The sequence below is a fragment of the Canis lupus genome, chromosome 13, assembly GCF_048164855.1.
Source record: "Canis lupus baileyi chromosome 13, mCanLup2.hap1, whole genome shotgun sequence".
Taxonomy (NCBI): Eukaryota; Metazoa; Chordata; class Mammalia; order Carnivora; family Canidae; genus Canis; species Canis lupus.
This window is the reverse complement of record NC_132850.1, coordinates 29,003,383-29,024,464: the sequence shown is the minus strand read 5'-3', so window position 1 is coordinate 29,024,464 and position 21,082 is coordinate 29,003,383. Positions and strand designations below refer to the sequence as shown.

Here is a 21,082-nt window from a genome sequence, read left to right as displayed (position 1 = left end):
AGAGAGAGAGGTAGAGAGTGGCATGAGAGTGACAGGAGTGGAGGACAGGGCAGAGGGAGAGGAAGTAGTAGGCTTCCTGCTGAGCAGAGAGTCTGATAAGAGGTGAGAGGTTCCATTCCAGGACCCCGAGATCAGGACCTGAGCCAAAGTCAGATACTTAGCTGACTGAGCCAGCCAGGGGTGCCAAGAATTAATAAAATTGATATCCCCCTAGCCAGACATATCAAAAAGAAAAGAGAAAGGACCCAAGTAAATAAAATCACAAATGAGAGGAGAGATCACACATGATAGGACAGTAATATAAACAATTATAAGAGAATATTATGAAAATTTATATGCCAACAAATGGAGCAATATGGAAGAAATGGATAAATTTCTAGAAACATATAAACTACCAAAACTGAGGCAAGAAGAAATAGAAAATTTGAGCAGACTGATAACCAGTAAAGAAATTGAATTAGTAATCAAAAATCTCCCAGCAAACAAAAAGTCCAGGTCCAAATGGTTTCCTAGGTGAATTCTATCAGACATTCAAAGAAGTATTAACATCTGTTCTTCTCAAACTGTTCCAAAAAGAAAAATGGAAGGAAAATTTCCAAACTCAGACTACAAGGCTAGCATTACCATGATTCCAAAATCAGACAAAGACCCCACTAAAAAGGAGACTTGGAGGCCAATATCCCTAATGAACATGGATGCAAAAATTCTCAACAAGATACTAATAAATCCATTCCAACAGTATGTTAAAAGAATTATTCATCATGATCAAGTGAGATTTATTCCTCAGATGCTCGGATGGTTTAATATTGGCAAATCAAGCAATGTGATATATCACATTAAGAAAAGAAAGGATAGGAACTGTATGATCCTCTCAGTAGATGCAGAAAAAAGCATTTGACAAAGTACAGCATCCATTCTTGATAAAAAATTTTTAACAAAGTAGGGTTAGAGGGGACATATCTCAACATCATAAAGGCCACATATGAAGGACCCACAGCCTACAGAATGGGAGAAGATATTTGCAAATGAAATATCTGATAAAGGACCAGTATCCAAAATATATGAAGAACTTCTACTGAACACCCTAAAAACAAATAATCCAGTTATGAAATGGGCAGAACCCATGAGTAGACATTTTTTCCATGAAGACATATAGTTGGCAAACATAGACATGAAAAGATGCTCAACATCACTCATTATCAGGGAAATACAAATCAAAGTCATTATGAAATACCATCTTATGCTTGTCAGAATGGCTAAAATTAACAACACAGAAAACATCAAGCATTGATGAGGATGCAGAGAAAGGAGAACCATCTTAGATTGTTGGTTGGAATGCAAACTGGTGCAGCGACTTTGGATAACAGTGTAAAGGTTCCTCAAAAAGTTGAAAATAGAACTACTCTATGACCCAGCAATTGCACTATTGGGTATTTACCAAAGAATACAAGAATACTGATTCATAGGGACACATGCACCTGATGTTCTTAGCAGCATTATCAATAGTAGCCAAATTATGGAAAGAGCCCAAATGTTCATGGGCTGATGAATGGATAAAGACATGTAGTGTGTATGTATATTTGGAATATTACTCAGCCATCAAAAAGAATGAAATCGTACCATTTGCAAGGATATTGCAAATATAAAACTCTATAAAACTAGAGTTATATTATCCTAAGAGAATTAAGTCTTTTAGAGAAAGACAAATGCCATATGATTTCGGTCATTTGTGGAATTAAAGAAACAAATAGATGACCATCTGGGAAGAAAGAAAAAAAAAAAAGAGAAAGGGAGGCAAACCAAAAGAAACTCTTAAGTATAGAGAACTAACTGAGGGTAGCTGGAGGGGAGGTATGCAGGTGATAGGCTAAATGTGTGATGGATATTGAGGAAGGCAATTGTGATAAGCACTGTGTATTATATCTACGTGATGAATCAGTAACTTCTACTCCTGAAACCATTATTACACTATATGTTAACTAACTAGAACTTAAATAAAAACTTAAAAAAAAGAAACTCTGACTTATTTGGAATTTAATTTTATTATATTTTAAACTATTGTAATTTCACAAATATTGCTTACTACATAATAGAAGTGAAGAAGATATACAGATTTATGCCTTTGCTAATTGTGGGTTATCACAGACGTTGTCCGCGACTAATTATATTAGAGCATACAGACTAGATTAGTGTAGAACCGCTCTCTTACATATCAAAACAAGGAAATTCTATAGATCTAGAAAAAGAAGAAAAGAAGAAGAAGAAGAAGAAGAAGAAGAAGAAGAAGAAGAAGGGGGAGGGGGAGGGGGAGGAGGGAAGAAGAAGAAGGAGAAGAAGAAGAAGAAGAAGGAGGAGGAGGAGGAGGAGGAGGAGGAGAAGAAGAAGAAGAAGAAGAAGAAGAAGAAGAAGAAGAAGAAGAAGAAGAAGAAGAAGAAGAAGAAGGAGAAGAAGAAGGAGAAGAAGAAGGAGAAGAAGAAGGAGAAGAAGAAGGAGAAGAAATGGAATGTGAAAGACTCTAAAAACGTTGCTTGGGCCTTAAGATTCCAAAGCCCTTAAATACACTTCAGGCTTGCCACTGAAAGATATTTTTGCCATCTCAATGCCTCATGACAGTTGATGGGCTTACCCAGATTCAGTGGCACATATTATAAACACTATGTAGAGACTTCTTATCATTTCAACTAAAATGACAGGTTCTTTATATTTGACACAAAGCAAGCTTACCCTGCATTGAAATATTAAAAACAAAAAACTTCTTAAAAATTATATATGAATATTTTTCATGAGTGTGTCTATACCATATGCTAGGCATTACACCATGTACTTGTTCTATGTTACGCCATTCAACCTGAACAACAGTTCTGGGCCATTATTATAATCATTTTACAGAAGAGTGAAACTGGCTAAGAATGGTTAAGTAATTGCCCCAGGTTGCCACTTAGCCTGTGGCAGACTTGGAATTTGAATGAGGTTTGTTTGAATACATCAAGCTTTGCCTTATACATACTATCTGTGGGAGGAAACAAAAGTGAGCAAGCAAGTATGGAAAGAAAAGAGGAAAGAAGAAAGGAAGAAAGGAAGAAATAAAGGAAGGAAGGAAGGAAGGAAGGAAGGAAGGAAGGAAGGAAGGAAGGAAGGAAGGAAGGAGAAGAAGAAGAAGAAGAAGAAGAAGAAGAAGAAGAAAGAAAAGAAAGAAAGAAGAAAAAGAAAGAAAGAAAGAAAGAAAGAAAGAAAGAAGAAAGAAAGAAAGAAAGAAAGAAAGAAAGAAAGAAAGAAAGAAAGAAAGAAAGAAAAAGAAAGAAAGAAAGAAAAAAGAGAGAAAGAAAAGGTGATACCTATTACACAGAACTTTTTTTTCTCACTGCCCAGATTTGGAGTAGAGAGTAATGCCTGTTCCTAAAAGGAATCACTTCCCATTTCTTTTAACTAAACTTTTTAAAACTCTTATGTTTTATCTTACCTTAAACTTGATCTTACTTTCAGCCAGAAGAGAAGTTTCTGGGGGTAATGAAAGAAAGAGTATGCTGGTAATCATAAAGTACCCTAGTAAGCAGGTACAGCTACATTATTTCCACAGCCCAGTATAAAATGAAAATATGGGACACATTCAAAAGGCAGAAGAAAGTCTTGTTTTTCTTCTGTGGTCCTTCTTGAATTGTCACAGTGTGTTGTTGTTGTTGTTTTTTAATATATATATTTTCTATTAATGACCTGCCTTTCAAAGTATCAGGATACTTTGAGGGTAAGTATAGTGTCTCACAGTTAGTAACGTGGGGCCAGCCAGGGTTCGTGGGCCCAACCTCCATTCTCACCATGCATGTGCCCAGGTCCCTGCTGGAGTAGGAGCATCCATGGTACCTGCAGTGGGGGAGCTGCTGGCTAAGAACCCGTTCTGGAAGATAGAGAGCTGGTAGGAGACAGGAGACAGGATGATATGTGAGCAGGGGATCTAAGCCCCTGACTCATGCATGATTCATTGTCCAATTAAACTTCACTTACAAAACATAAAGTTGTTAATCATGTCAAGATAAAAGCCATAGAGTGTTCATTAACGTCCCCTCCTGAGTGTGGAGCCCTTTGCAACCCTGGTGATCCCAGAGTTGTGAAGCGAACCCTGCTTGTAGGACCAGAGAGCACTCATCTGAGACCAGGCAAAGAGAGCTAACTATGCACTAATCTCACAGACAGGAGGGGGATCTAGATGAAAACACAACAGCAAGGTCCATCAGGCCTTGCAGGTAGATAGAGGTAAAGTCAGGAACACTATTTTCTCCCCTGCCTGTTATCTTTTTAATAGTAAGCATACAACGAGGTAGCCCCTGGACCAAATCCCCAACCGGAAGGGGTGGAGCTACTATGAGATGATGAGCCTATTCATGTAGGTTTAAATATTTTTTGAATGAGTTATGAACTTCAGATTTGTCATAAAATTTGGTTTTTAGCTTCTCCATTAAATCAGAAGTTTTGTTAATCTTGGCTAGAGCTGAATGATGCATACTCCTTGTCCTCTTGGGCCAATAGGACCATTCTCTTTGTCTCCAGAGTGCAGATGAAACTCTTAAATCACCTTTTTTTTTTTTAAGATAAATATTTATTTTTGTTTATTTCTCAGTTGGGATGAGGAAAGTCAAAAAAGAGGAACTGGTTTTCTTACATCCACCCCCATGTACTCATTTGTATTATTTTGAACAGAACAGAATAGTGAGTTTGAGTCCCTGCCTTTACACTTGACTTGCCCCTTCACTCAAACATTTTTTTCTACTTTGTCCTCTTTCTACATTGTCTTTTCTTTTTCTGTTCTCCCTTCAACATTTATTTTTCTAACTGAGCCTTTACTTTCCTCTTTTTGTTACTTTATCTGCCTTTTCTCCTTCTTTTTCCATTTTCCACCAATTCCTCTTCCTTGAGAATCTTATACTACCTCATTTTTATATTATAATTATTATTTTGAAATGTAAGCTGTGTAAAAGAAAGCATTAGAGAGATAAAATTGTTCTTAAAATTTTGGACTCTTTTGGAGCTTACTGTAATCTGGGCAAATTACTGAAGAACAATAAAATCACCAAGAAAAAAAGATACACAACACAGTCATCTCTTAATATTTTGCCACCAGGTTTTATTGTTTCAGAGGAAATTTCAAATCTTTATAGCCACTGATTTAGAAAACGATCTCATTTCTTTTGGTAACTTGTGTCTAGAGACTGAGTTACTGATTGTAAGGAAGCTAGCTGAGTATGCTTGATTGGATTCAGGTCGTTGTTCAGTTCTGCACACATTAGCAGATCCACACCAGTTAGGTCTCCATAACTGAAGATCAAAATAGTTATTTTGAACTTTATTTTGAATTTGAAAGTTATGTTCTACTTTATTTTGAATCAGCAGGAAATTTAGAGAATTGAGATAATGTGGTAGATGTCCGAAAACCATACTAGCAGCAACTACATCAGAAGAACTTTTTAATAGAATTAGATCGAATATAGTATTATGGAAAAGCACAAGGGTGTTAATATAAGTATAGATTTCACTTTTTTATTACTAAATTAAATACTAACACTACATAGCTTCTTCGAAAGACTATAGTGTTCTAGTTACAGAAAATCAGTTCAGAACTCCACTGTGACTTTAGATAAATCCTTCCTCCTCCAAGCCTCTTTTAAAAAAATTATAAAACAAAGATAGCAACCTAACATTAACAAAGTTATTATAAAGTATCAAATAAGTGCTAAGAAAAATTCATCCAAGTAAATCTGAAGATCTAATTGGCTTTTGAAAGCTATTCATGGATTGGGCAACATCCCATCTCACAAGCAGAGTTCTGAGGAGTTGTGCTACATGGAAGGTTTCTATAGGAAGGAGAGTAATGTAAAATAGTTTTTAGCGAAAGAAAAGAAAGGATTGTTTCAGGTAAGACTACCTTCCTTTATGGGGAAAAATGCCTGAGGGGGTTCTTATATGCTGATCTCATCTTCCTTCAGGAAGAAGGAAGGCCCCATGGTGGTGAAGGCCCCATGACCTCAGTGACCTGGTGAAAAGACTACATTTCTGGGGGGTTGAAACTTGCTTAGGGTACCAAGTCCAAATTTGGTGATTTGGCTAATGTGACACCATTTGGGGCTTGTGGTTTACTTCTGAGCAAAAGATAGTGGCTATAAAAATACTTAGCAGAGTGTATCAATAGTAGTTAAGTTCATGCTAAACATTGGTACCAAAAAAAAAAGTCATTATCCACTGAGGACTTCCGTGCTTGACGGAGGCAGGAAAAAAAAAATCCCGTTCTCTGTGTTTACTTCTCAGAGTTTTTATATTTTGCCATTTATCTCTTCTTCCTCCTCCCCTCACCTTCCCTGCCTCCTCGTCCTTTTTCCTTTTACTATCTATTTACTGAAATCACTACCATCAATGTCAGGCTGTTACATGACCAAGCAAGCAATCAAGCTTTTCTTAAAACAATAAATAAACACTTGCCTAAGTCCTTATGTTTTTTGTTTTTTGTTGTTTTTTTTTGCCAAAAATACTCTTTTTCACTCTTCCCTAGATGTCTTTTAACTGTAAGTGAGCTTGCTGTTAGTTTCATAAGCTTCTAGCGATTCATATATATTCAAAGTTTTCAGCAATTATATCTGGAGAGAAATTAGATATAAAACCCATACTAAGGGTAGGGTTGGTATTTTAATTGTATTTTTCTCTCCAATATATGTCTGGCACAAAATAGGCATTCAAAAACTTTTTTTAAATGAATAAAATAATTAATAAAAACTATCATACTTCAAATGGCTATTATCCCAGTAGAATAAGTATCCAAAGGTTCTGTATAGGCATTATTAATGTGTATGTGTGTTTACATACACATAATTTATTTTTTAAATACCTTTCTTAGATGTCACACTTTTATAAAAAAAAAATAGATACTACCCAAACAAGTAGCTGAAAATATTGCCTTCAAAATATTCCAAAACAAAATAAATGTGGACAAGATTTTCCTGCAGAAAAATGAAAATTGTGTACTCCCTTTATTTAATGCAAAATTTTTGCTGAGAGCAGTTGCCCAGTCATAGACTTTCCCTCCCAGGTATGTTTGTATCCAGGTGGAAATTTTTCACTACTTCTAGCTGATGGCTAGATAGTGATAGTTTTTTTTTTTTTTTTTTTTTTTGATAGTGATAGTTCTTATCATTTAGAATGGGATGCATTTATCTATCCTTTCCTTCCACAGATATTTCTTTAAAATCCACTATGTGGTAAGTAGTATGTTAAATAAGATTACCGTAATATTATAAGCAATGTAGTGATGAAGAAATATATAACTTATGCAATACACCCCCAAAGCTTCTAGTTAATAACTATAAATTTACTACAACATAGTATTAATTTCTTATGATCAGTATGAGACAACTGTAAATGTAAAACACTCTATTCATTAGTATGTAATATACAGATCTTGTGATAAATACAGATGTTCTAGTAGAATCTATTAGTGACAATATTTTATCTTAAGTGATGGTTTTCTGTTTTGAGCTCAAAGAATATTTTATATGTTAAGCAATTATGATGAGTGGCTCAGGAAGCAATATGGTTGAAAATTTCTAAATATAGAAGTATTTTTCATTATGACTATTAGGAAAACATACTCTGGACACTATGTATTTATGTGTATGAGTTTTTCTTCAAATACATAATTTTATAATGAAAACTATAGAACATGATGAAAATTGGAAAGAATTTTTAGTATCCCTATAGGCACATTAACATATTCCACTCAACATTTTACTACATTTGCTTTATTATTCATCTTTTCATCTACCTATAATTCAAACCCTATTATTTTATATTTTAAAGGACTTTTGCAGACATCATTATACTTTTCCTTAAATACCTTAACATATATGCAATTACCTGAAGTTCAATATTCATTTATAATTTGTTGTTGTTGTTAAGGGTCTTTTTATTGTTTTAATTTTCATTCCAGGGTAGTTAACATACAGTATTATGTTAGTTTCAGATGTATAATTCGGGGACTCCACAATTCTATGAAATACCCAGTGCTCTTCCCAAGTGTGCTCCTTAATCCCCATCACCTATTTCTCCCATCACCCTCACCCACTTCCCTTCTGGTAACCATCAGTTTGTTCCCTATGATTGAGTCATATTCTACTTTGAAAAAACCTAATTTAAACCATAATTAAAACCAAATTTATGGACAGCCTGGATGGCTCAGCGGTTTAGCGCCACCTTCAGTCCAGGGCATGATCCTGGAGACCTGGGATGGGGTCCCACATCAGGCTCCCTGCATGGAGCCTGCTTCTCCCTCTGCCTGTGTCTCTGCCTCTCTCTCTCTCTGTCTCTCTCTGTCTCTCTCTGTGTTTCTCATGAACAAATAAATAAAATCTTAAAAACAAAAAAACAAATTTATTTTTAATGGAGACCTGGAGGTATATGTCAGTTTTCTAGGGCCACCCAGCCAAACTACAAGAAAATATACAACTTGAAATGACAGAAATATACTGTCTCACATTTCTGAAGGCTAGAAATCTGAAATCAAGGTGATGGCAGGGTAATGCTCATTCTGAAACAGGGGGGAAATTCTTCATAGCCTCTCTACTACTTTCTGGTGGTTTGCTTGCAGCCCTCAGCATCCCTTGGCTTGTAGTCTTATTACTTCAGTCTCTGCCTGTGTGTTCACCCCTCATGTATTTGTCTATTCTCATAAGGACATCAGTCATATTGTGTTACAGCTCACCTTTAATGACCTTTGATTACACCTGTAAATGAGGTATAACTTCCAAATGAGGTCACTTTCATGAATATTAATGGTTTGGACTTCAACATACTTGTCCAGGGGTCATAGTTCAATCCATATGGTATTTGATTTATGTCCCCTACATTAGTAGGTGAAAGATGGTGACAAGATTAAAATTGTAGTCATTTCCTCCTTAAATATATTGGGTTTTTTGATGATGTAGAAATCATTTGACTATTGACATAAGTAATATATTTTTAATTTTGCTAGAAATTTTTCATCTCCTCAGTCCAATAGCTTTAGAAACAATGTAAATAGTCAACTGTTTCCTTCAAGCTCTTACACAAAAACACTAATACCAATATCTCGTTTCACAAAATCAGCAAAACATTTCTGACTGAAAAACAACAACAACAACAGCAACAAAAACAGCCTAAAGAGGAAGCTTGCATGATTCTGCATCATGAAAGCCTATCTGCCACTAAAACACATTTGGGATAGCTGAAAACAACTTTTGTTTTTAAAAAAACAATATAATACACTCAAAGATTGTGTTTATTAGTTTTAGGTCTAGGAAAGCCACTCAATTTTTCTCTTGCTTTGGACTAACAAAGTTTCACATCAAGAAAATCTAAAAGCTGTTAGAAGTACTTAAATTCTATAAGAAAATAGAACTTCCTCACCTTGTGTCCTTTTGAAACATTTACCTCTTACTAATTCAAGTTTTATTTGCAGTGCCCATCATCTATTCTAGTAAATAGAAGAAACATGAGAAACATCACACAATGTAACATGAAAACTATAAAACTCTGATGTTTTTAGTCCTTTAAAAATGAATGTATTTAACAAAAGTAAAAGAAAATGTACCAGTTAGCTCTGAATCTTAGCATAACATTATAAACTCAAGACAATATTATTTTTTTGAATGTTCCATGTAGAGGAGGTAAAAATGCAATAGCCTCCATCACAATATGCAGGAACTAAGGTTCAGAGTTATCTAAGGTTACATAGCTGGGTAAAGTCAGAGACTAGAGTCTGATTCATTTGTTTTAAAACCCTGGAGATTAATCATTTCACTTGTCTTTTAAAAATATCTTACTTTAACCATTCACCAGGGTTTATCTTCAAAAGCTTGCTTTAAATCTCAGCTGTATAAGGGACTGAGTCGGGTGGAAAGAGATATTAATACTATCTTCAAATGCTATTCTATCATAAGATTCTGATTTCATCTATTCCTATGGGTACAATGCAACTAATGTTCTCTTTTAAAGATTTCAAAGTTTATAAGTGTGTGTAAGTAATTCTATTAGATTCTATGTCTTGTATTTCAATTAGAAAATTTAGCAAAACCAGCATGGTTTGGAGCTGAAAGGGAAGAATACAGACACAATCAATAAATAATAACAACTTGGAAAATTAGCTTTAAAAGAATAGATATGTAGGTCTAAATCAAATTGTAAGTTCTCCTGCTTTTATTGTTTTTATTAGAGCAATATAACCAAAATTAGTTCCACAAAAGAAGGGGATTAAAATGTTAAGAGTTACAATGAGAGTTCTGGAAGAAGATATAATGAAAAAAATGAAAGTAAAATTAGTATCAAAAAAGCAAGAAAAGAAATGTTCAAAGCCCTGCTCTGTGAACTGATGACAAAAGCTTGTATCTTCACAGTGTGAGGAAAAGAGGTATCCTTTCCTCAGATGAAGACTTTAGACTTTGTCATTGCTTCTTAGAATCTTGATCCCTTAGCTTCATCATCCCTCCATTCCACTATCCCTCCATTCAAATAGAAGCAGTAAAAGTGAACCAACTTTCAAAATCACTGGTTGGGGGCACCTGGGTGGCTCAGTGGTTGAGTATCTGCTGCCTTTGGCTCAGGTCGAAATCCCGGGGGGTCCTGGGGTAAAGTCCTGCATCAGGCTCTCCTCAGGGAGTCTGCTGCTCCCTCTGCCTATGTCTCTGCCTCTGTGTCTCTCATGAATAAATAAATAAAAATCTTTTTTTTTTTTTTAAATCACTGTTTGGCTTAGAGTCTCAGATTTCCTCGTGTTCAAGGCAGAAAGTGGATCAGGTTAGAAAAGTAAATAAATAGCTAAATAAAAACCAAACAAAAGAGACTGCAGCTGTTGCCTCTGTCTCATTGGCAATTTCATGCAAAATAGAGATCTTTGTACACCAAAGGCAATCAAATTCTCCCAAGGTTTATTTACAGCTTGATTTTTTTGTTGTTGTTTTCAAAGCTTTATTTAATCAGATGTATCAAAGCTTATATTTGTTTGAAGCATTTTAGAAAAATCTGCATATACAAATTACTTCTATACCAGAAAGTCCATTCGAATCCATGTGTGCCTACCCATTGAAGCAAAACACTGATTCAGGAAAGAATAGTCTCAATGACTGAATACTAATAGTACATTGGGATTGAGACATGAAACAGACTTTATTTAGATATGGATTTATTCTAAAGTTTCATAAATGAATAACATAGATTAATGAAATACAATAGTTAATGATCACTTTTCACCTATTGATAAATAGGTAAATATTCTTAAGAATGCTATATTTTGTCGAGTCTAAGATACCATCAATCAAAAGTTTCTGTTTAAACCTTGGTTGTACATTTCCTTGTGGAAAATTGAATGGACACAGTACAACCCTAACCCTAACCCTAACGCTAACTCTAACCCTAAGCACATTCATCAATATAGCAAGACTAGATGAAATCAGAGGGTAACATCTCTTTTAAAAAAAAAGAGAAAAAAAGAATAAAGGAAAGAAAGGAAAGAAAAAAGAGAAAGAAGAAAGAAAAAGAGAAAGAAAGGAAGGAAGGAAGGAAGGAAGGAAGGAAGGAAAAGAAAGAAAGAAAGAAAGAAAGAAAGAAAGAAAGAAAGAAAGAAAGAAAGAAAGAAAGAAGAAAAGAAAGAAAGAAGAAAGAAAGAAAGAAAAAAGAAAGAAAGAAAGAAAGAAGAAAGAAAAAGAAAGAAAGAAAGAAAGAAAGAAAGAAAGAAAGAAAGAAAGAAAGAAAGAAAGAAAGAAAGGAAGAAAGAAAGAAAGAAAGAAAGAAAGAAAGAAGGAAAGAAAGAAAGAAAGAAAGAAGGAAAGAAAGACATGAAAATGCCATGGTATACATTTAGTGAGAGTGCACATAAATGCAAAAAGAGAAAAATATCTGTACCAAGAAACAACACTCATTAAGTACAATGTGCTCTAAAGTGGTACTAATTTGTGATTCATAATAATCACAGTATGCTGGACTGGAATTTACTTTCCACATTCTAAAAAATAAAAAAATGATATGTAATGTAAAGGTATGTAATGGTATGTAATGTAAACAAGGAAAAAATTTATCCTACTTAAGAGTGAAGGTCAGCAAACTTGCCAAGGCTTGGAAACAGAACTGTTAAAAAATAAATGAGCTCATGATAAATGATCCTTATCTTTAAAAGTACTAACAAGACTCCCTGAGCTACAAAGGCCAGCTTAACATAATCTATTTCCTTCAGCAATGCTTTGAGATGGCCCGTGCATCAACCTTAGTACTACCAGTGCGTCCCTAAATATGTTGAGTTAATGAGGACCTAGCATTGCACTACCACTTGATAACGTGTAAAGGGCTGAGGAGTAGAATTGAAGAGTTAATGTCTCTGAATGTCTTGTCCCCACAAAACTGGAAATGGTACCTCTCCTCTGAGTCCCCATTGCACACAGCAAATATTTTATTAAGAGCAATTGGCCCACTTTTTTTAAATTGATTGCTCCTCGATCTCCCTCCTTAGACTGTAAATGTCTGTATTTTAGGATCATACCTAGCATAACTTTTACATCTCAGGGGCTAGTAACTACCTAGGAGATTATAGGTGCTTAAAAAGTGTTGAAATAACTTCAGCAAGTGTCATTTTGACTTATTTATGAAAGATACAAGCTTAATGTAAGTTTTGTGTGGATTTTTGGCAAGAAAAAGGGTAACTTTCATTTGCAGTTAGTGATCATGCTGGTTAATATTGGTATTAAAATAAACTGAAATTAGGAAGCACATTTACAAAAATAGTAATAATTTTAAATGTTAAGTTTCTTTCTTGATTATGAAGAACACATTCAATACTATATCATTAAAACCATATATATGTGATACAAAATATTTATCTACTAAATTAGTGTCTTTCTCACATGGAAGAAGATAATTGCTCTGTTCTATGCTGAATAGGGAGGGGAAGTTCTTCTGCATCTTGCATATATATTCTTCGAGCTGAGATTATTTCCAACTTTTGGCTAAAGGGACCTCCAATATTTGTTTCAGAGTTTTATTGAGATATCAATGTTATGGATGGGGATAGTAGGATCTCCCCCCTTGATTTGACGGTGTTATGCAGTGCAACTTTATTTTAGACTCAGCCCATAAAATGCAAGTGAAACTGAGTTTTCACAGAAATTCAGAGAGCGAGACTGAGAGACAGAGAGAGTAGAAAATATAGGGCTGTTTCTATGTGGCGGGTTATACTAAATAAAACTGTAAAATTCAAGTTAAAGCTTTTCAGTGACAACGTTGACAGGCTGAGTGTATATGGAATTTGAAGTTGCTCAGTAGTGCTATTATTTCTTAGATAAAACAATCACTTCATATCTATCTTTGTCATAGAAGAACCATTCTTTTCTGTCTTTCCCGCCCCATTTCTAAGTACAAACTCTATATACATAGAAGAGTTTTTGGTCTTTTTCTGGTTAACTGGTTTGAACAACCATGTTCAATTTCATTATTTTGGTTTAAGAGTTGATGGAGTTTCTGAAATATATATTTTTAAAATTGCAGGACCATGTCTTGATGGTCAGGAGCAGACGACTAGTTTCTACTATAATTTACTTTTTAATAGAATAAAGTATGTTTTTCTTCCATGATAGTTGTTTTTGGTGACCTGCATCTCAGTGTGAAGCTCCTGTCAATTCCTAACTAACACAAAGGAAAAGAATAGAAAAAAAAATGAATGCACAGGGAGTAAAATGCCATTTCACACTGGGTGCTTTGTAAATGTGAGCCAACTCACACAAATCCTTTAGGCATCAGTAGAAATGGAGCTGAGCCAGGAGAGAAGAAAACATGTCCAAATAGAGAAAGTTTGCTCAGCAAATTGAAATTCAAGCCTGAAATTGAAAAGTTTGAGTTAAATCTACTGCAAAGGGTACATTTCATCCTTTACTCATTTTTTCCCTAAAATGCAAAGTTTATTAAATATTGATTTTTGTTACAGATTCTTTGCATATTTTCATTCTCCTTCCACTTAATCTTCTGACGTAGTAATTATCACTCAGGTAAATGGTAATAAAAACATAATGCTAAATATTTGAACAATTTCATCCGAGTTTTCACACAGAAGTAAAATATACTCTTCTGTGTAATTATAGCTCAATATGGAAAATATAATTTGGCATTATTGGCTCAAAGCAAATACCTTTTATATCATTGTATAATATGTTTAATAAAAAAACAGTTTAGGTGTAAATTGGAAAACTTTTACAGTAAGTACTGTGTGATTTCATCATTTGATATTTGAGTATCAAGCTTTTGAATGTGAAAGTATTTTATAATCTAAAAATTAAATTTAATATAGGAGGTGGGATAAAATTTATCAACAAAACCAAAAGTGGCGTTAACGTTAATAATATATTAAAAATTATTAACCCCTTGTGATCCAATTTGAAGCATGAATAGATTTTTTTCCATTTCCAAATTTTGATTGACTATATTATTTACCAACAGTTAAGAGACATTTTCAGGTAGACCTTTATTGGAAAAATTCAGCATACTCTAAAAAATTTTCTTATTCTTCATCCACACACCAGCAGAAGAAAGAGAAAAACATGTATTCCCAAAACTTACAGAAAGTTGTGAAAGATATATTTTTAAATTATATTTAAGTTATGATTATAAAAATAATATACACTCATTGGTGAGAACTTCTAAGTTGCATAAGAGTGTAAGAGAAACTAATTAATTAATTAAAATTTAAGTTTATTCTCTTAACTGTTTTTTGAGTGGCTGTTATGTACCAAGTACTGAACTAAGTGTTGAGCATTTAGAGGTAAGTATAGAATCCTTGTTTCTTGCTTACAGTATAGAGGTTAATTATCAGAGAGTATAAATAATTGCTATTAATATTTTATATTATATCAACAGAGTTGAATAATATAACTTCAATAGAGTTTCTCATTATGCTTTTTCCCCACTTAATACAAGGATTAACTTTCATTAATTCATTACAATGTTGCCCAAACATAATTTTTCATGGCTGCCTCTGATAGAGCATCATAAATCATGCTTTCTATAACCTTTGCAATGAAGTTGATGTTTCAGGTATGTTCCAGTTTAACTATAACAAATAATACTATGAAAATATATTTATATATTTATTCATATTTTGATTGTCTCTTTATTATAAAATTCTAGAAGTAGAAAGCCTGAGGCATAAGTTACTGTATCAGTCAGAGTTCTGCAGAGAAACAGATTCAGTAGAATATCTATTTCTGTTTCTGTGGAGAACCAGAAAATATATGTGTTTTAGACACTTCTATATGTTTGAGACAATGGGGAGTTGTCTCACCTGATTAGGGAGGTTGAGAAGTCCCATAATCAGCCATCTAGAAGCTGGAGACCCAGGAAAGTGGTAGTCTATTTCAGTCCAAATCCAAAGGCCTGAAAATCAGGGAACAGATGGTGTAACTCCCACTCTGAGAGCAGGAGAGATTAGATGAGATGTCTTAGCTTACTCATGAGGCAAAGGAAATGGGGCAAATTCCCTCTTTCTCAGCCTTTTATGTTATTCAGACCATCAAAGGATTGAATGATACTCAGTTACAATGGGGAGGGCAATCTACTTTATGGAATTCACTAATTAAAATACTAATTTCATCTGTAAATACCCTAACAGACATACCCCATACCTCTGGATAACCTCTGGCCAGTCAAACTAACACATAAAATTAATCATTACACTAATAAACATTTTAAAATTCCTGATGTACGATGTCAAATTGACTTTCAGAAAGGTTTCAGCAAAATTACATGACTTCTAATTTTACATATAAGTTCCCATCTCATCAAATACTTGCAAATATTGAATACTATTCTACTTTACAATATTTAATGATTTCATACATATAAAATATCTCTTTATTATACTTTTGCTCTTTATGACTAATTAGTGGAATATTTTATGGTTATTAACCACTTGAATTTCCATTTTTATGACTTGTCTCATGAAAGGTCAGGTACAACATAGTGATTTTAAGACTGCACTTTGAGACCAACTCTCACCAGCTACACATCTACTAACAATACAAGGAAATTCCCATTTCTTCACATCCTTACAATGTTTGATTCTATTACGGGCACCTGGGTGTCTCAGTCAGTTAAGCATGTGCCTTTGGCTCAGGTCATAATCTTGGGGTCCTGGGATCCAGCCCTGCCTTGGACTTCCTGCTCAGTGGGTAACCTGCTTCTCCCTTTCCTTTGCCCACATGCTCATGAGCTCTCTTCAAATAAATAAATAAAATCTTTTTTAAAAAGTTTATTTCTATTAAACTTTTCTAATTTTTCTAATTGCCACTGAGTTTGCTTTCCTAGTTACTTCTGTGAATTTTTTTATAGCCTTCATCCATTTTTATTAATTTATTTGTTTTTCTTTTTCTATTTCATTTACTTTCATTTTTCTGTTTCACTTAAGTTTCTAATATTAAACTTTTGCCAATTTTGGGGTTGCAAATATGTCTTCATATAATTTTGTCTCTCATTGAATAAAAATCATTGTTTTTATCTGTTTAAGCCTATCTGGTTTTCTCTTTAATTTTTGTTTTTTACTTCTTTGGGCTTTATAAACACTTGTTAAAAATTCAAACCATGACCATAAATATACTGCCCTGTATTTTTTTCTATTAGTTGTAGGAATGTATTTATGCATCTATGTATCTTTCTTTCCATTATTTACATCATTTATCTATCTTTACATTTATACTTTTTTCTCCACATAGTAAACCATTGTTTTCCAATGTCATTTGCTTTAAAATTTATTATTCTCTATTGAATTTTGATAGTACATATAACAAGTTCTTTTTAATTTTTTTTTAATTTTTAATTTTTTTAAAAGATTTCGTTCATTTATTCAGACATAGGGAGAAGGAGAAGCAGGCTCCATGCAGGGAGCCTGATGTGGGACTCGATCCCAGGTCTCCAGGGATAGCGCCAAACCGCTGAGCCAACAGGGATGACCGTGTTCTTTATTTTTTTTTTTAAGATTTTATTTATTTATTCATAAGAGATAGAGAGAGAGAAAGAGAGGCAGAGACACAGGCAGAGGGAGAAGCAGACTCCATGCAGGGAGCCCTATGTGTGACTCGATCCCAGGACTCCAGGATCACACCCTGGGCTGAAAGCAGACACTAAACTGCTGAGCTACCCAGGTGTCCCCATATGTCAGTTTCTTATATTTACATATCTCCCTCTCTATTCCGTTTCATTTGTCTGTTAGTAACATAATGTTTGTATTAATATGACAGTATAGTATGTCAAAATAGGCAAGATAAATGTTTCCCATCTCTTTACTCCTCTTTTCACAAACTTGAATTCAGTTTTCATGAACCTCCTGATGTATAGTCAAAGGTGTAACAAACTCAAAAATCTCACCAGGATCAATTCTGTCTTTTAAGAATAGACCCTTCTGCTGATTTTCTATGGAAATATCTTCAGTCTTCCACACATATGTAGCATTATCAGTCAGCTAGGGATTTGGATGAGTCTACACACAGATTATGGTTCTTGACCTTTCTGCAATTAACTTGATTCCAGAATTGTCCCCTTAAGTAAAATGTATAGACTCAAATGTAGGCTACATTAAATGTCAGCTTGTAAATGGGATAAAATTCTAAATGGGATAAAATTCTAAATAAATTTATTTTTGGAAGTTACTTTCAGTGAAACTATATATATATATATATATATATATATATATATATATATATATACTATGAAATGGAAAATTATGCTATTACTGTGCTTCAGAGATTTTTTTTTACGAAAATAAACTCTCCAGGACATAATCATCACAATTGTTAAGTATTCACAAGCTAATATCATCATTCTTACACATTGTTAATGCAGAGCTTTTGCAAGGTATTTAAAAGCCCAGGTCACCTTGTCAATGGTGGAAAATAGAGTATTACTTTGCCTCCCTGTGGATATATTTTCTATTAATTTTATTGGGGTTATATCTTCTGTCAAGTTTTTCATTGTAGACTTAACCTTTCTTTTCTTCACTTGGGATATATTTTCTTTTCCAGAGAAAATGGAAATCAACGATTTCAATTTGTCTTCATCTTGCTTCATACCAAAAAGTATTTAATCCTTGACTTTTACATTTATGAAATGGTGCAAAATAAAAGTCTCAAAAATGTCTTTATAATTTTGGAAATTGAATTTTAAGTGAATACTAAAATTAGAATAAAAGATCCTTATACAGCAGTGAAATACATATTATTTTAGTAAATTATTGAAAATTATTTTTCAGGGAACTATAATATATTGAGGATGATTAGATATTTGAAGTCAAAGAATAGAGAAGCAGCATTAAAGCATGGGTAGTGAATACTTCACAGATTTTAAACAAGATCGCTATAGGAACATACTGTGTTTTAAAAGGTATGGTGACTAGCACTGTTGTGAATTGGTTGTAAAGTGAGCAAGGCCAATTGAGAAATCTTGAAAAGATTGAAGAAAGAGATTTTGTGACAGGTGTTGCAGTGAGAATGTGAGTGAGATCTGGACAAAGATATCTAGGAAGCACTAGATAGCACATTAATAGCTCTAATGGTTGATTTAATGTTGGAAGGGTTAGGTGAGAAACAGGAGTAAATAATGGGAGACTCACAGGTGTGTGGCTGATTCAGCAGGGTTCCATGTTCTAAGATAGGAATGAGGAAAGTAGTATGTTTAGGAGTTAAGATGATGAGTTCTGTTTCCAGTAGTTTGAGTTCATCTGAATGCTAACTCAGTGAGATAGACACTAAGGAGCTAGAAATATGAACCAGGAAGTTATTCTGACATAAAGCTAGAAATATTTGGAAGTGAAACCACCATTATTTCTTACATACATGGAGTGTGTAAACCTCCATGATCTGACAACTAGCTAGATGTCTGACGTCATTTCATATAATTATTTTCTGTCACTAGGGCCAAACTTCTCTAGGTTTCTCCTTGCTTTAGAATATGCCAAGCTTTTATCCATTTTAGGGTTTTTGCCCTAGCTGCTCCTGCAACATAGATGTTCTTTACAGAAATTAAGTTTTGCCTCCCTTCCTATGCATTTCACCACCTATATTTACTGTAGTATTTCTATAGTACTGTACTATACTGCTATGTACTTTCTATCACTAGTAATTACAGTAGTACCTGGACTCAATACGTATGTGTTGAATGAAAGAATCTACATGTAAGTGTAGGAATGGACAAGATTAACCAAGCAGTGTTGAGAGAGAAAAAAAGAGGACCTGAGGTAGAACTGTAAATAACACTGTCTCAGACATAATGAAACTTAATTAAATGCTTCCTATTGCCTTAAAAAGAGTAAAGCATTCAGATCGCAGTGTCCTCCTGGAGCCACTATTGCACTTAAACATATTTATATCTATGCTTTTGGGGTAGGGAAGGTCTTTAGATTTTGCATTCAGTCTCATACTGGGCCTGTTTATCAGCTATCCCCAATCCAACAGACATATTTTAAGCAAACAGTTGAGAATTTGTCATCTTCCCCAATGTGGTAAAGATAGGGATGAGCTAAAACACTTTTGAGACATGGTAATGATTAAACAAGTATGAAAGAAAAGTATGTTATCTATGGAAAAGACAATTCAATTAGAAATTGAGAACATGTTGTGGGGCTTGGGTGGCTCAGTAAGTTAAGTGCCAACTCTTGATTTTGGCTCAGGTCACGATCTCAGGGTCATGAGCTCAAGCCCTGGGTCAGGCTCTGTGCTCATTAGGAAATCTTGAGTTTCTCTCCATCTACCCTTCCCCCTGCTCATGTGTTCTCCCTCTCTCTTTCTCAAGTAAATAAATCAGTTACTTAAAAAAAGAAATTGAGAACATGTCTATAGAGTTTTGGTTAAAGAACAGGATTAATGATACATCTTTTGGAGTATACTTACTTAAAACCAAAATAATCCATGAGCTCTTGGAAATGAGAATGTAAAATGACAAATGTATTAGCAAAAGACGAAAACACATTGTTTTCTGAGATCAAAGTGAAAAGGAGGAAAGTGGAGCAAGCCAGCAAAGGGACATAGGAAAAAAAAAAGTTAAGAGAAGGGTCATAAAAAAAGTAGGACAGATATGGAATGAAAGTTGATTTCAGTAAGTAGGTGAAGATTAAAAAAGAAAAATCAAATGTAGTAGGAGGCCTTAAAAAATGAGTATACAGAAATAGCCATGAGATTTTATAATTAAGAAATGCTGGAAATAATTTCATTACAGTGATAGGCTTAGAAGTCAGTATATGGTTAAGCAAGACAGTGGTAGAAATAATATGTTGGCCGTGGTTGCTAATTATCCACTGCAAAGGTTTTGTACCATTGCTGAAAGCAGAAAAACAGATTGTTTGGGAAGACATATGTTAGGATAAAATGAAGTACTTTTTGTTCCTTTTGGTTTTTTCAGAATAGTCAAGCCCTGTGCAAGATAGAGAAGAATGAGTGCAGTTGAAGAGGCATGTGGCGCTAGACAGAAAGAATAAATTTAGAAGCAAAGTTCTAGAATAGGTAAATGATAATAACTAGGATTTAGGAAGAAAAGACATCTTTAATGAGTGTGAATATTTTTTCCCCTTAAGATAAAGAAGGTAAGAAAGTACAGATAAAGCTATATGCGATTAGAGGTAGACATAAGCTAGAGGAGAGACAGGACTGGAAGCTGAAGGAAACTACCAACTCTTGTAGTGATTTGACTAGCTAATGATTCGCTAAGTAAAAGAGCTTCCAGGAAAGTCTTAGATATAGTTGGACAGAATAACATTTTTTTAAAAAATCTCTCTGAATTACCAATGGTAGGCACACTCCTAGGACCCACAACATTTGTCATGGTCCCTGTCTACCCTGGTTGAGTTAACACTACCTGGTAGGAGATGTTTGTATCAGGGGTTAGAGTAGAAGAATTAAAGGAGAGACATGAGACAATTTTGGGGCATGGGTTGCTGACCCTCTCATGCACTGAAGTGCAATATATCATAATGAAAAGTGGCCCACGGTTTAGACAGTAAAACTAATTAAAACATAACAAAAAACAAGGAATACACAATGCTGCAGAATTCCAG

The 21,082-nt window shown here is 34.2% G+C and overlaps 1 protein-coding gene and 1 long non-coding RNA gene across 7 annotated transcripts in view; one reads left to right on the top strand and one right to left on the bottom strand.

The window, feature by feature from the left end:
- Positions 1–21,082, top strand: part of MGAT4C (MGAT4 family member C) — a 725,894-nt gene that overhangs the window by 436,933 nt on the left and 267,879 nt on the right. The gene's annotated exons all lie outside the window — the stretch shown is intronic.
- The window catches only part of LOC140602827 (uncharacterized), a 40,921-nt gene continuing 32,587 nt past the window's right edge, over positions 12,749–21,082 (bottom strand). For both annotated transcript variants that reach the window (XR_012005760.1, XR_012005761.1), the window contains 2 exons: positions 15,329–15,420; positions 12,749–13,871 (listed from right to left, as the gene is read on the bottom strand). This is a non-coding gene — a long non-coding RNA (uncharacterized lncRNA). The remainder of the gene's footprint in view (positions 13,872–15,328; positions 15,421–21,082) is intronic.